General features: G+C 40.0%; 1 long non-coding RNA gene across 1 annotated transcript in view; it reads right to left on the bottom strand.

Annotated features, from left to right (window-relative positions):
* LOC137482303 (uncharacterized) overlaps nucleotides 1-13,050 on the bottom strand; it is a 79,700-nt gene that overhangs the window by 19,503 nt on the left and 47,147 nt on the right. The window contains exon 2 of the long non-coding RNA XR_011003991.1: nucleotides 617-669. This is a non-coding gene — a long non-coding RNA (uncharacterized lncRNA). The remainder of the gene's footprint in view (nucleotides 1-616; nucleotides 670-13,050) is intronic.

The raw sequence follows: 13,050 nt of genomic DNA, 5'->3' as shown, positions 1-13,050 counted from the left end.
CTCAAATTTAACCCTGGATTTATCTTCCCCCCTCAGGCTGCTGGGGGAAAGGGGGGACTGGGGTACCAGCAAAGGAAATAGAAGAAATAGAGTTAGAATTATGGAAACATGAGTTTACAGTGGTAGGTTTAGGGCTGTAGTGAATTTTCTTGGATTAAATGAGCCACAGGCTGCTAAAGGAAACAGCAGAAGCTCAGGACAAATAAAGGAAAACCTTTGCCTTAGAAAAGCCTTGGGAAATGGTTCTCTGGAATTCAAAGTACTGAGAACAGCAAAGTCCTCTCGTTAAGAAATCACACAACAACCAGCCAAACTACATTTACAGGTAAAAGTGAGGTAAGATATTATTGTTATTCCAACATCCATCTCCTCTCGGGTACTACAGAGCAAGGCCATTACATTTTCCAGATTTTCATTGCTTTACCTCCAAAACTGAGGATGTCAAAGCTCCCATGCCAAGGATAATTAATTTCTTACGTCTGATCTGCCTGTAACTAAAGATGTTTGGAATGGGGTTAATGAGTCACAGAAACCATTCCCTTCTGCTTCCAAACTCATGATTTGCCCAGACACCAAATCTGAATTTCAAATCATCAAACATAACCTGGATACTTACAAAGCTGAAAGAAAGAGCCAATTTGTGGTGGCCAGTCTCCATCATTTTGTTATCTGGGAAAAAAAAAAACCAAAAACCAAAAAAAAAAAAAAAAAAAAAAAAAAAAACCACAAAAAAAAACAAAAAAAAAACCAAAAAACAAAACAAAAAAAAAAAAAAAAAACAAACAAACAAAAATCACAAAAAAATCACTTAAATATTATTTTTGCTACTTGACAGACACAAGAAGAACAGCCCACAGCTGACAGTCAGGCCCTTTGGATGCAGCTTGCCTGGTAAAACTGCTTTGCCATGATGTGCAGATAATGAATAATTTCCATACTCTAAGATCACACTTGCCTTTGTGTTCCTATTTAATTTACAAAGTCTCAGCTCCTGTAAACAAAAGCACCCAACGTTTTCTCTGCCAGCCTTCCTCCTCTCTGCTTTAGGATTTCTTGCCTGGCAGAAGAATTTGCCCTTTTTTTGTTTGCTCAGTGTTTTATAAAGGCAAGAGGCATTTATAAGGCAGATTTACAGAGCCTGCAGTCAGGTGGATTTCTGCTGGTGTGTCAGCTGAACATATTTTCTTCCCCTAATGTCTGTGGAGTTGATAGCTGCAGTCAGAGAACAACAGAAAAGTACCAGCTCTGGGAGGCATACGAGCAACCCAGGGAAGTTATGGCTGTTTAATGGGCACAGGCTGTCCACTGTGAAATTTTTAAAGCATAATTCACAAAACAGCGAGTCACTGGGTGAGGAAGCAGCCAGGTGTGGTGCAGAACAGCTCCAGAAAAGCTGTTATCCCCGCAGTGGAAGAGGTGAAGCAGAAAACTGGAACATTGACTCAGCAAAGGGATGCAGGAGCACATGGTGCCACAGATGCTGGGGCTCTGAGGGCTGATCTGCAGCTACAGCTACGAAATGCAGAATTTCAGAAGAATTTCATTCCCTTGTAGGTTACAGAGAGCCAAGAGTAAATTGCTGCTTACTGAAAAGCAATAGTGGCCGCAGAGTTGGATTGTACAGTGTCCATTTTCATCAATAATCATCCTGCAAGTAATTTGAATGTTAATGAGAAAGCAAAGGAATGAGTTCTCAGAGTAGGCAGGCTGCTGTCCACTCGAAAGCATCGATCCTGCAGGAGCCAGTGAGAGCATTCTCTGCTAAGATTTCACTATAAATATTAATATGCCTTATATTACTCACTAAATCACACATGATTAGGGAAGTCAGCATTTTGTGTTGTAAATATATGTCTTACATACAGAGCTAAGAATGTTTTATAGAATTTTCTTTTTAAATGTACAGCTAGATTGCTGCTAATAGACCTGCCACGATAAAAAAAATACATTCAATTTCATGTTTTACATGAAAACCTTAAATCTTTTTATACATTGTTATACTGCATGCAGGAACAAGCATGTTTAATGAAAATATTTCTAAAAATGTGGCCTTATTGCTCCTAAATTGTGGCTTTGTTTTGAATTCTTTCATTGGAGGAGAAAATTAATTTATTAAAGAGACCAACAAGCAACAGGAACAGCATGGTTTACTGTGAAAACGGGCAAAAGCACTGCAACAGTTCTTTATCATTGCTCATTCTTCCAAAATGACAACCTTATATAACACTAGCAAGAGCTGAGTGCTTCCTATCCCGTTGTACTGACAGCTTTTGGCATCAGCAATTATGACTCAATTTCAAACACCCCAGAGAGAGCAACTGAGCGTGAGCACCAGAGAGGGGCCAGCTCCTTTTTAATCAGCTATTAAGCAAAACAAAATGGCATTTGAGTTCTGCCTGGTCATTCTTCACCTCCCAGATTATCTGGGGGAAAAAAACCAACCAAACAACCAACCAACCAAACAAACAAACAAAAAAGAAAAAAAAACCAAGCTAGCAGGCAAGTGAGAAAGGCTCAAAAATGCAATTAAAGCAGAGAAGAAGCAGAGTGAAAAAGGCTGAGCTGAGGGAGTGGAGAATGGCTACTGCTGTAAATCTGGAAATGACAGGATGCTTATTCCACATGAAGTAGCACTTACTTCCACTAAAACCAGCCATTTATTTCTCATGCATCTTCCCAAATAGGATAAACTGGAGGAGGGAAGTTGGTAAATTTTATCTGCATAATAATTCAGGCATTGTGTGACAGCGTATTTCTCACCAGCTTCCCAAAATATTCTACACCCCACAGAAGCATTTCATGTTGATAAAACCAGAAACACACCAAGGCCGATCAGCCCCAAATCAAATTATTTGTGACAAAACAAAACAGATTTGTGGCAATTATTTTTCCCTATGTGAATAAATTTTCATTTTTCTCTAAAACACAATAAGCATCTTCCAGGAGCAATACTGGGTGTTACCAGATCAGTGAATTTTTCAGTTTTGGGCTATGCAGGTAGTCCAAGGGACAGCATGTACTAATTGTCTCCCTCTACTTGCATTTTCCTTATCAACCATCTGCTTCCTACCAGACAGCTATCAGGGCTGCTGATGTCATTGACACTCCAAAAATATATATATATATTAATGTCAATATTCCAACTGTAACTGCTAAAAACTATTATTTTGCAAATTAGGTCCTGTTAAATGAAACTGCCCTTTTAATTCTGGCTTATTCTGGGGTCTGTGCATTTGTATTCCAGTGAAAGTTATGGTGATAACACCACTTTATGTCTGTGATCACTTAAATTAGGCTTTTTCCAGAGGATTATGGTGCGTGCCCACAGATGTTATACAAATCCAAAATCATTTATCTGGTGGCAGTGAGAGTAAGAAAGGTGCAGTTCATCTGCGGGGGAAAGTATTACATCTTTTTATAAGCCTCTGCTAATAATTCTCTTTAAAGTGCTGATCAACTTGAGCAATTGGGACTTCCCACAGTGACATCCCCACTGAGTAAAGATTAACAGAATTTTCAAGGAGCAGCTTCTGGCACAGCTCCATGGTGGCCAGGAAATAATGGCACAATGCTTCCTCCAGTTTAAACTGTTTATCTTGCTTACACAAAATAATTCCATGAGGTACGTTGGGCCGTCCTCTCTGATTTAGGGATCCAGCCTTCAGAAGAAGAAAGCTCAAAGTGGGTTTGGAGTCACAGCCATTCTCACAACAAATGTTCACGTTGTTGTCCTCAAAGGGGTTTCATAAGCTCCTGCCCTACATCCTTCCTTTGAAAACTCCTTGTTTTGCTTGGAGTGTGTTAGCACAGCAGAGTGCTGGGAATGGGATTCTGCCGTGCCTCACCCACGCTCCACCACAGAGGGGAGAAAAAATAAAAAACCCTCACACTAAACTGCACTGATAGAAAATGGAACCACGCTGGGCTCTGACAAATCATGCCAAGGAGGGGATAAGCAAGGTTTCATTGTCTCCTTTTTCTCCCCAAACCCATTCATTGGTTAGAGACTCAATAGACAACATCTGAGCCAAAATTCTGCCCTCAGCCATTATGTCAAAGTGAAAATATGTCAGGAAGATTCATCTGGACAGCTTCTCTGCAGGAACACGCAGGGCAGGATAAAGCACGCCCCACAGGAGACATCCCACACAGTTCCTACAAGTTTTCAGCAGTGTTTCAGCCTGGATAAGGGATTCCTTCAAGGGAATGCACCTCCCACTCCCCTGAAGGTACAGCTTTGCAAGCCTCTAACTACAAGGCTGGGAACATAATGAGCTCCCTGCAGACTTCTTCCCAACACATGCAGAGGGATGTGCAAAATAGAAAGTAATATTGCTAATTAGGCAGGAAAAAAGCCCTGTAATTCTCATCTCCAAGCAGCTGGGCACTCCCCTTCCACTGAGGGCAGCAGGGTGACCTTGTCCCTGTAAAGCCTGGTCCTGCTGTGGAAGAACTGCAGGGCTTCCACAAATGCTGATCTCCACTTCTAATCTGATCTTCTGAATCTCCACTTCTAATGCTGCTGGGAGACCAGTGGCTTTTTTCAGGAACATTCTCTACTATCTACACCATAGATGGGAGCTTTCCAACAAGTGGCCATCTCCTTCATTGATAATTCTATTGATGGTTTAATAGCAGAAAAAGAAAACAAAGATAAACTGCAGTCACACACGTAGCTGTTTCCTGCAGAACATTGATTAGGGAGTGGTGAAGCCATCAATGGCAGTCAATCGACAAAATCAAGTTACTACTACAGTCCCCAGTGATCATCTCTTTCCTGGAACTCTGCATTTTACAATTTAACAGACCTTGTGCTGTTAAAATTACCTTTAATAAATGAGGTTTAGTTCAAGCCATCTTAAGTTTCATGCTGAAATATAAATTCTGAAAGAATTATTGAAACCCAGAGTGACCATCCATAATTGAATAACCTCCATGATGAGGCAGGAAATAATAACCTATCATAAATGCAATTTAATTGTGGTAAAACCTCGAGAGCTTCCTGGAAGTTTTTAGGGAAAACAGTTTCTCTGGAAATATCAATGCAATAAAGCCCAACTTCCCCACAGAAACAGAAATCTTGCAAGATGTATCATGCATAAAAATCTTTTCACAATAGCCCAACTAGATGTTTTGAGAATACTGGAATTTCCTTGCTTTTGTGTGGCAACAGATTTCTCCTGCATTAAATGTCAGAGCTGCCAGCACCCTACACCTAATCTGGACCAGGAATCTGTGCATCTGCCCTGGCTCAGTTATCTTTACTCTTTAACGTGGTCTGGAAGCTGGGCATCATTTAAAATCTTGGATTTAGTATGACTTGGAATAGGGCATTTTTTAAATGCCAGCTTCTGCAGGCTTGAAATTAATTTGGAAATCAACTCCGACACGACTGCCATTGTGGTGCATTTCTCTGAGTATAGACATTAATACATTTCTGCTAATGAATACTTAAACAGAAAATAAAACATTTATAACTGAAGGGTAATAAAGTTATGTAGCTGAATAATAAGATTTAACATTAAACTTGATCAGAAATTTGAAAGCCTGTTACTTATTTCTTTGTGCTTCCCTGAGCAGTACACTCAGCAGTAGACTGCAAGAGGCCCATTTAAAGAAAGAAACACAGAACCAAATCTGACTAACAGAAAATGGGCAAGAAAAAGGAAAAAAAAAAAAAAGAAAAAAAAGAGGGAGAGTCACTTTGTGAAAGCAGCAGCAGAAATTCCTGCCCAGTGCAAATTCTGGTATCAAAAGTCAGGCAGAGTCTCCCATCTCCTGAAGCAAAAATAACCAATGAGAAGCACAAGACAAATGGCCCTGCTGCAGACGTTCTAGGCTGGAATGCATGTCACAGGCAATCTGCTCTGAGAAATTCCTCTGCATGGAACGACTTCTTTAACACATAATTAAGAGCTGCCAGGATTCAGGCAAAGAGTTGCTGGAAGTGGGATAGTAATTGCAATCTTCCACTGGGAATAGGTGTAATAAGTAGCAAAGATCTCTCATGAAACCTGCCTTGAAAACAGAACTGCTGTCTCTGTCACCTTCCAAAAGCACATGGAAATCTGCTATGGTAATTTAGCTCAGGAACAAGGAAAAACTTTGCTGGATGATGCTGTGCATAGAAATGTGTGCTAGAGCAAAAAGCTAGAGACTACAAAAGAGATTCAGACTAACTGAGCATTTTGTAGGGCTGGGTGAAGGTGCTGTTAAAAAGGTTGCCATCTCCCAGCTAGTCTTTCTATTTGCACCTCATTTCTCACCAACATTTTTAAGGAACAAAACCAGTGAATTCTCTGTAAATAAGCAAGATTGCATTTTTTAAAGTCAAAACATCTATGTGCTGCATTTTTGCTTGCTCCCTTTCCTTTTCCACCTGAAACACCCGTGTGTATCTGCCTGCCATAAAGCATGTCTGCTCTCCTCCCTTGCTACCTAACAACAGCGCTCCCAGCCCGTGTACCATCACAGAGAGCCTCCGAGGGCAGCTCCACTGGCATTCTGAAGAGATAGATGTGTTTGGAGTGGTGTGTTCCTCCAGTGGAATTGCTCCAGAAGCTGTTTAGCCCTGATGGGAATGCAGGTGCACCTCACCGTCCTCGTTCAGAGTCAAACTCCTCACTGCTTTCTCCTGACATCTGCTGGGAGCCTCGGACATTAAACTGTTGTACAGAACCAGACAAAAGCTAATACAATTAAGATGTAATGCTTTCAAAGATGACCCATGAACCCAGAATTCAAACACATTTTTGCCTGCTACAGCTAAATGGATGTTTATCAAATGCTGTAGAACAGAAAAAGGAAAGTGATGAACACCTCATGCACAACAATTGCATTTTCTCCTCTCTAACAAAGTAACATTCATCATCTCCTCCCTTCCCTTCCACATTGTTCTATTTTCTTCAAGTGATGCAGTTGAACATTTTGCTTCACCATTTTATCTGTCAAACCACTCAAGAGAAATCAATAATCCACTGGAGTTCACTAATGTTTACATCCATTTGCTCCTACTTTTATCATCCATATTTACAGCAATTTCAACCACTACATTCTCTAAGTGATGCATCTTCTCACTTCCACTGATACTGAGGTTAAATTCTTTCAGCCCTATTTCTGCCCCGCATCACACTGTCACACATTCCTCCAGGTGCCTTTCACTGCAAAATGTATGAACATGGGACAGCCACGAGAAAAAGGTTCACAGAGGTCCAATTCTTCAGGGTGAAACTCCCATGGCTGATATTCTTACAGTGATCTAGGATAGCCTTAAGTTATAGCCGCTTGGTTTTGCTGAGAAGTGAAAATTCTGCTGATCTTCCCCCAAAGATTCAATTAATAGTTGGGTAAAGCTACTTTGAATGCATCAGAGATAATGCCAAGAACAGCAGGAAAGAGGCCAGAATGGAGTTTTGAAACATTATTCAGGTTTTTTTTTTTTTTTTTGTTTCTTAAAGAATTGTTAATGGAACAAGCCTAAAATACATCACATTCCCAGCTAGCACTGAAGATGCTTCTGCTACAAGATTTTTTCCTACTATCTCCATCCTACTGAAACTTTTCTGTTCTGCTGAATAAGAATGGACTTTTTTTGATGAGTTATCCTATTTATAGCTTCCCCTTATGGTCTTGTAGGGCACATGCCTCCAATTATCAATAATTATGTTCACATTGAAAATCTCTGTTGAACTCTGGGGATATTTTCAAGGCTTCTAAGATGTAACATCAGGCATATTTTAAAGTTTTTGTTTCACAGCTGAGAATTTAAAAAAGAAAACCAAATTCAATTAGGAATTAAGTCAGTTAAATTCAGCTTGAAAGCAAGTCCTTTTAGGGTCTCAATATTTCAATGGCTTTGTCCATAGAGCTTGGTGCATGTATTAAAATAGAGTTCAAAATATTTAATACTATTTGTAAAGAGTACAGCTTTACATAGAACATTCTTACCTGCTCTTCTATTTTGGTGTATTATTTTTCAATTTACTTTAGGTTGTAACATTCCCTTCTCCCCACCCTGTACACCAAAACTACACTTTGTCCAAAGGTGGTTTGAGGTACAAGGAAGTTTGACTGGAGAGAAGTACCTGAGAAAAGCCAGAAAACATTAATATGAAAAACAGAGAAAGAGCTTAATCCTAAACTACATCTATTGGGAAGGGGAAGAGAAAAGGGGAGGCATCATGTGAATGACTGGCTGCTTCCCACGCGTCATTACCAGGTTCTGGTTCCTTATTAAAACATCTGGGAGTTGTCTTTAGTTTGTGTCTGCAGCCTGCAGAGATTATGTTCTCCAGCACCTGCCAAAAATCCTCGTGGAGCAGAAGCTGCTATTTATTAACAAACATAAAGGGAAGCACTGATGTGCAGAGCAGCTCTGCCACAGAAAACACTGGTTAAATGATGCAGGAAATTAAAGGAGGGAGGTAAGGAACAGATCCTGCAATGAATCCTGGCAGATCTCTTTGGGCAGAAGTGCTTCACATCCAGCCATCAAGAGCTGCATGGACCCTCTTGGTATCTGTCAGAGTTCAGATGTGGCCTCACATTCTGGTCAGAACAGAGTAGTGGACAACCCAAATAATCCCCGAGCAAACAACCAGGCCAAAAATAAACCCTGGAGTTTACCACTACTTACTTTCAACAGGGAACATATGGAAGCAGATCTGCTTTTCCTTTTCTAGCACTGAAACATTTCTTGCAGGAAGCTCTGGCTGTGCACTTCAAGTTATGAGCAAAAGGTAACTTGTATAGATTTTTTTTTTTCCTACAAATCTTAACAGATTTCTGCATTTTTGAAAGGGGTGTTGACAGAATCCTCAAATGGGTTACAGTGCCAGAGAAGAAAAAGGGAACTGTGATCTTTTATTGAAGAGCTGAAAGCCTGAACTCAAAGACAATTCCAGTTCTAAAGAACCGTAATGCAGGAGATGTAATTTTCACTTGTCAGGGTGTATTTCCTTTTTTAGATGTATTTTCAGAAGACCTGCTTGGTTTATTCTGGCTGGCTGCAGAGCAGAATACAGAGCTTGATGTTCCAGTATTTTCCAAGAAACCAAAGAGTTTGCCAGATCTAGTCAATAAATATATTTCTGTGGTGCTTGAAATCCTGCCCCATACTTAGGGCTTTTATGACCAAATACCTGACTTGTCCAACTCCACATGCAAGAACACCTCTGGAAGCACCTGCTCAAAGCAAGTGCTCTCTGAAAGAACTGGGAGAAACAGGAACTTTTAGGATGAAGTCCTAGTTTCATTCCTGCCTAACAATGGCAACCCCGTTATATTTGCAAAACATTTATCAGATGGGTGCAATAACACAAATTCACCTCAAAATCACCTCCCAAAACACCCACAGGGAAATATACTCGGTTGTATACACTGAGCTCTGGGTGAAGCTTAAAAATGGACAGCATGTTCCTAACAGAACCATGGCAAGACTTTCACTACCTTTTTAAAAGAAGAAGTTAGACAAGTAAGAAGAAATGAAATATCTGAAGCAGGAACAGGACTGTATAGAGGGGGGGAAAAGTGACATATTACCACATTACCATTTGGAGAGACATCTGTACTTTGCTGCCAGAACTCCTGAGGATTCTTAATTGATAAATTTCCATACCACAGTTCAAAGCTCACATGCCTAAATCACCGGTTATAGACTTCAGGACTGAAAGTCATGAATGCTGGCTTGGACATATGTCTGTTTGAGTTATCTTCTTTGGGATTTTGATATTCGGATTTAAATGTTACCACCACCATCCCAAATGCCTCTGATCAGCATAAAGCTAATTATATGCTGCTATTAAAGGAGATTATATTAGACACTGACAGTTGGAAAGGCCTAATGACCAGATGGATAGAAAAATAAGAAATCAAGCCATGTTGTTCTGTTATAAATTTGCCAGAATTTTTATAGGCATTTTTATCATCAGCTTCATTATTTCATCCTGCCATTAAAAAACAAAAAAACCAACAAACCAACAAACAAACAAAAACCACGAAATCTAAACCTTAAACACAACTGGGAAAAAAGTCAAGGTAGAAAAAGCAATTAGATTTATAGTGTCAGCATAATCCATCATTAATCATGCAGGCCAGTACTGTTCAAAAGGTGAATATTCTTCTGAATATCCAACACGAGTTTGCAAACCACAACCTAAAAGAATGGAACACAACAAACATGCATTTATGGCATGTGTGCAAATCCTCAAAGAGAGGGGACTGGCAGAGGAGCTGTTCCCATCAGGGAGAATATTTTGATTCAATTTCTCTGAGTCCTGCAGGGCTGGGATGACCAAGGTGAGTAGGAGAAGTTGAATGGGATCTCTGGAAGTCATTTAGTCATTTAGTCATCTCAAAGAAGAGACAAATTAAAGGTTACTGCTCAGGGCCGGAAGTGATTTTGCATTTCATAAAGTGTGATTCATAAATTTCAGTCAAACAGGTATATCTGAATCTCTTAACAGAAGTTAAAAAGAAAAAGAAAGGCAAACCCAAATTCCTCCTTTCAGACAGTAAAAAGACATTTAGACAAATTAAATTTTGACTCTGCACTGCCTTTTAAAACAACACCTAACCTACCAGTAAAATTGACAAACCACTTTGGCAATAATGTGACCCCACTGCAAGAATGTGCAAAATACGTAGGAAGAAGGGTTTGGCTAGTCCACAACTCAAAAAAGCTTTAGCGTAAGAATGAAATTAAATAAATTATTAGTGCAAAGAATACACCAGACAACATCATGTTTCCAAAAGGTAACTGGTCAGGCTTTTTCTAGCCAAGCTTTGCTCTCATATTTTACATTCCTTCTCTGCCTGGCCAACGGCACTGCCTCCATTTGTGAATCAGAGATCAAAATCACCCTGGCTTGTATCAAGTCGACATTTAGACCCCCTTCTAGAATTCTGCAGTCAAACCTCTCACATGTAAATCAACAAAACCCATCTACACAAACCCTCCAGCTCACCTCAGCTCCATTTTGTTCCCATGATGGAGAAAAGACTCCCCCACCCTCCTGCTCCTATCACCATCACCACTATCCATAATCTCTAGTACTTTGTATTATACTCACAATAAGTTGGTTTGGAGATTGATTAATAATCGAAGCAGAGTTGAGGCGTTTAATCAATCTGAACAACAGATTATTGCTTTGTGTACCACAAAGAAAGACAGATTATCCTTTTATTATTGATTCCAGCAGCTGCCGGCTCCATTGCCTTTATTTCTAAATATTTTTGCTCAGCAAGTTTTCAACTTGCACCAGTCTTAAAGACAAAAAAACATTTGTTGGAGCTTTATACATATTGAGCAGCTTTCCACCATAATCCCCCTGCTTTTGCTGGATGATGTAGTAGGTGCAGCACACATTAACCTATTTACAATGCCTTCTTCCCTCACAGCAAACACCCTGAGCATACTCACACCTTCCACAACCTCTTCCATCTTCCCTTGGTTCAGCTAAAATTGCTTCCATCTTCACTCCTAACACACATCCAGAGGAGTGGTTATAATTTACAGCTAAGCACCCAAGCTGCATCGCTTTCCAAAAGGGTGGCTTGGTACTGGACTGCCCAGATGGGAAAAGAATCATCAAAATAATTTATTCAAAATGAAAACCAGCTTGAGTTGAGCACAGACACAAAAAATCACCAACACAAATCACTCAAAATGCTCAAATACCAGTAGATACAAAAGCCTTTATGGCCTTTAGACTGAAATTACTCTTGAAAAACTTCAAAATGTAACAAAAACTCCCAGCAAGGTGAAAAGAGAAAAGGAGGCCCTCACTTCAATGCCCACAGAACAGGACTAAGTTGGTGACTTTTCCCTGCTGCCAGGGAAATGAATTAGAAGTAGGCAATTCTTCACTCTAAGTTAGTGAAGAACTGCATCATGCCACTCTAATGAAATAGTTTCTGGTACTGCATTGAGATTTTTAAGCACAGATAAAGATTTAAGAGAGAGTTCAGTGGATTAGATGACCTCCTCCTTCAGCCCTGTTTTTTTTCTGATTGTGCAAATGTTTTCAAATAAATTATTTACAGGCATTGCTCTAGAGATAGGATTTGTTTATTCTCAGATTTACCAGAATGAAATAAATTTCATACAAAACATTTGTGTTAAGAATGTGCTCTTTAACCTTAACTTGAAGGAGAAAACTATTATTCTCTGCTCTAAATCTCTGAATGATGAGCCAAGATGCTAATGCAGAACTGAGACAACAGTGCCAGTGTGATTTTTCATTGTTGTGACTGGAGACCTTTTGCTATGTTGACATCAGCACACAAACACTCCAGTCTCTAAAACTGCAACATCTCCTTTCCAACTGAGCTCCCGCTTTGTAGAGTAAAAACATCATTCTTCATAATTCTCTGGAGAGTTAAATAAATAGCCTGGTTTAATCCTGCCCACTTGTGTGGTGTCCATTTGCTTTCAGAGAGGTTTTCTCTGTGGGAGTGACCTGTGAGGATTCACCAGTGCTGAGGTGCAGCTTCAGCCCCAGCAACACAGAGCCCTCCTCATGGGCCTGACTGTCCCTCTGTGACTGCAGCCCCAAGGTGTAAATCATTTAAAAGACCACAATACTTATGGATTAAGCAAGACAGCACTAAAAAACTGATACATCCATCAATAATAAGGCAGCTAATTGTGGCAGGCACATTCTTCTCTCTGTCAGGATTTTTCATACAGGAGCACAGAGAGAAGAAAGAGAAAACAATTTATATTCCTGCTCCTTGTTTTCCCATGTGGAATGTGTTTGGAGAATTGTTTACCTGGGGTGATTGCTTGGTTGGGTTCTGGTGAGGATTGTTTGAGCTGATGGCCAATCCAACCCACCTGTGGCTGCACTCTCAGAGAGGGGCACGAGTTGTGAGGAGGTAGATATGGCAGTTAGAACAAGTAGGTTTGTAGTTTTAGTATCTCCTTTAAATAGTATATTAAGGCATTATAGCATAGTTATAATAAAGAAATCATTCAGCTTCCTGAGCTGGCGTCACACATCAGCATTTCTTCCCACCGGGTTCACCTGCATTTACAATAGCTAATAAACC

The sequence above is a fragment of the Anomalospiza imberbis genome, chromosome 14 (assembly GCF_031753505.1).
Source record: "Anomalospiza imberbis isolate Cuckoo-Finch-1a 21T00152 chromosome 14, ASM3175350v1, whole genome shotgun sequence".
Classification (NCBI taxonomy): Eukaryota; Metazoa; Chordata; class Aves; order Passeriformes; family Viduidae; genus Anomalospiza; species Anomalospiza imberbis.
This window is presented reverse-complemented; position numbering and strand designations above follow the sequence as displayed.